Source organism: Lipotes vexillifer, unplaced genomic scaffold (genome assembly GCF_000442215.2).
Source record: "Lipotes vexillifer unplaced genomic scaffold, Lipotes_vexillifer_v1.1 scaffold236, whole genome shotgun sequence".
In the NCBI taxonomy this organism is placed as follows: Eukaryota; Metazoa; Chordata; class Mammalia; order Artiodactyla; family Lipotidae; genus Lipotes; species Lipotes vexillifer.
In genome coordinates this window covers 1,165,722-1,169,375 of record NW_006773295.1, presented here as the reverse complement: position 1 = coordinate 1,169,375, position 3,654 = coordinate 1,165,722, and positions in this window count along the sequence as shown.

Sequence of the window (3,654 nt, the reverse complement as noted above, 5' to 3'; positions counted from 1 at the left end):
TAGTGTAGGGAAGGTTTCTTAAGACCCAAGGCACACTAACCATAAGGAAAGGATTGATAAATCTGACTACATTAAAAAAGCTTATCTTCAAAAGACACCTGAGAGGGAGGCATGCCCACACAATGCGCAAGGATGTTTGCAACACAGATAGCAACAAAATGTTCAGAACATTAAAAAAAAAGAAAACCCTCCTATGAATAATTTAAAAAGAAAAGAAACAGCACCTAATGAAAAATAGGTAAACACTCAAACAGGCACTTCACCAAACAGGAAATCTAAATGGCTACGATAAACATGGAAAAGCACGCAGCTGAATTACAGATCAGGAAATGCGAATTAAAACTACTAGATACAAGCCCACTGGATTGGCAATATTAAAACTGCTTATTACACCACTGTTGATGAAGATGTAGAACAAGGGGAAATCTCATCTTCTGCTGGTACAACCCTTTGGAAGACAGCACGGAAGCAGTGTTACAGTTTGGAGATGCACATCTCTATGACCCAGGAGTCCCACGCCTAGGTATACATATACCCTACAGAAACATACATGTACCAGAAGATATATTTTTCAAAGCAGTATTTTTCATAAGAGCCAAAAACTAAACTCAAACGTCCATCCATAAAATACTAGATAGATAAATCATGGGGCATATGTTCAGTGAAGACTGCACAACATGGGGAATGTACTAAATAGAGCTACACACACACGTTGACCTAGATGAATCTCAGTGTGAAGGAAGAAAAGCATACATCAGTGGCTCCGGTTACAAGTCTGAGAACAGGCAAAAGAAAGCTCTTACTTAAAAAGGGGTACACACAGGTGTTCAACCAAAAGCAAGGAAACAATTAGCACTAAAGTCTGGGGAAGGAAGGACCCATGGTGCCTTCTAATGAAAAGGCCATGCTCTGTTTCTTGACCTGGTGGCGGAGACACGGGGGGCCACATTATAATTCTGCATGGATGCGTTAGACATGTTTCTGTACGTAAGAGTCCAGGTTGGGGGAGGTAGGGTGAACAGAATGGAGGGGGAAGGGCAGAGGCTGTGGCCCAGGCTGGCCCGGGTTCCTGTCCTGATGCCCCACCACTTGGGGGCCAGGTGACCCCTCTTTGGGCCAGGACTTCTTCATCCATGAAAAGTGGAGGATGGGGATGTGAGGATGGGTAAGATAGATACCGAAACCACCAAGCTCAAATGGACCTATTTTTCCTGCCAAGAGGATCCCCACCTCCTCCCCTGCCCAGTAAACAACCTGCCAGTGGTGGAAGCACCCTCATCTCTGCTGCTGGACTCTGGCAGGATTTCCACCCTGCTTGAATAGGAAGAAGCAGGCCGGATAGGCTGCGCCCCTCCACTGAGCCAGCTTCCTCCCTCCCTCCCTGAGTGCGGGGAGTCCCATCCAGTCCCCTGGAGGGAGCCCCCTGGCTTCCAGCAGCAGGCACAGGGCTGCTCCTTCCAGAAGGACCGACCTGGGTGCCTCTACCGTGCCCTGTGGGATCTGTGAGGCCCTGAACTGTTGAAACAGCTGAATTGGGCAACATCCTCCACTCACAGATCAGAGTCTGACTTTGAGTAGTGGTTACCGAATGTCTCAATTTGAAACAGAAAAGACAAGAAATACTGTGGTAAACACGGAATTGGAAGACAAAACAAAAACTTGGTGTTCAACATTCCTTTAAATTCCCCCGGCACCCAGGGTGGGCAGAGACCAGCATCCCGGCCTTCCTCCCTGATGCTCCCAGGCAAGAAGACTGCCTCTGAGTCTGCCCCACACCTCCCTCCCACCTTACCTCTATCCAGGTCGTGGCCATTCCTCACCCTCTTCTGCTTCCAGAAGGTCTGCTGTCTGCCACATTCCTGCAGCCCTCATCCTGGAGGGTCCACTGTGCCAGGAAGAGCCCCATGGTTGAGCACAGGCCCTGTGCTCTGACTTGCTCCACCACCACTAACTGGGCCTCAGTTTCCTCATCTGCAAAATGGGGGGTTGTTTCAGTTGCTACCGTAGAAAATTGCACTTAGCCCAGTGACCGCACACAACGAGTGCCAGTATGAACTCAGCCCTTCTGGTCTCAAAGGAACGGGGTGGGGTAGGGTGGGGAAGTACTGAAAGAGGGAGAGGTCCTGAGAGGGGAGGGCTGGGAGAGGGAAGCAGATAGCAAGGTGTGGGGCGAGGGGGGCTAAGAGCCACTCTTAGGCCATCGTGTGGGTGGGGATGTGTGTGCAAATTTTAAGACCAGACGTCCTGTCCGTAATGTGTCCTGGGTTCCTGAGGAAAGTAGGACCTGGGAGAAAGACGGAGCTTACAGGACTAAGGCAAGAGAAGAGGCCAAGGCTGGGTGAGAGGTAATTACCTGGGGATCTGAAAGGGAAAGGAGGTGGAGAGAAGCCTGAGGGCAGGGGCAGGACACAGAGGGTGGTGCTACAAGGGCTGGAGAGGGAGAGGAGTGAAGGACCTGAGAGGGAAGAGAGGGGAAGGTGTTGGGAAGGGGTGAGGGGCGAAAAGGGATTTGGGCGAGAAGATGCACCGGGGTGAGAAGTGGGCTGGGAAGTTTGGGGAGCGTGGTCAGGGAAGCTATGCTTGTGAACAAGGACCTGGGTGTGGGGGAGGGAGGATGGTATGTTTGGGGGGGCAGAATGAAGCAGGGCTTCACTGTGCCTTTCCTTGTCCCAAGAGGCCCCTCCCCGGGGACCTGCTCTGTGGTGAGCTGCCACATGCCCCCGTAAAGCTATGAAGGAATCCGTCCCACCTGGTGTGGCTCTGGCTTCTGGTTTGGTGGCCTCCTCTGCCCGGCGTCCGTGGGCCACGGGGGCCGGCTCCTGGACAGCCTCGCAGAGTGTCAACCTCAGATGGCCCCCGAGCTGTCCCTGTGGTGAGGCCGCCTCTGTGAAGCCCCATGGTTGGGAAAGCAGTGCCCATGGTGCTTGGGAGCCAGTGGACAGTCCTGCCAGTCGGTCACTCAACAAATGCTGGAGGGGTCCTGGTGCCTGGGGCTCAAGGGTGAGACATGTCTTATGGGCACAAGAAGACTGTGCCCTGGTTACTTACTAATGCCCTTTATTCACATAATCTCACATCACCTCTTACGCAGACCATCAGGGATGCAGCCTCCCCGGGCTTCACCCCCGCACAGAGGTCATGTTCTCTGAGCTCCTTAGTCACAGACCCCTCTAGGGTCATGAAAACCCACCTTGGCTGATTATGAGGAAGACACACCGGACTGACAATAACTCACACACTCTCCCTCATCTCTGGATGCAGGACGTAACCTCAAGTGTAACTTCCTCATCTGTAAAATGGGAACAACTCCTTCTTCATAGGGCTGCAGATAGGATTCAACAAGTTAATATACATAAGGAACCCAGCACAGTGCATGGCACAGAGTAAATAGTTGATAAATGTGAGCTCTAATTATAATTATTACAAAAACATGGCTAAAAGTGATACCGACCAGGGTTCTTGGCCTTCCCCAATCAAGAGAAATTGACTAGAGGCCAGACATGAAATTCAGGCAAGGCTTTATTGGGGCCCCTGCTGCAGCCGGTCGCCGGGGGGGGCGGGGGGGGGTGCCGGGAACAAACAAGAGTTTCCCTGGCTTGCTCGCTAGCTGACAGGTGGGGCAAGCCTGTTCCTTATATGGGGTGAGGGTAGGGA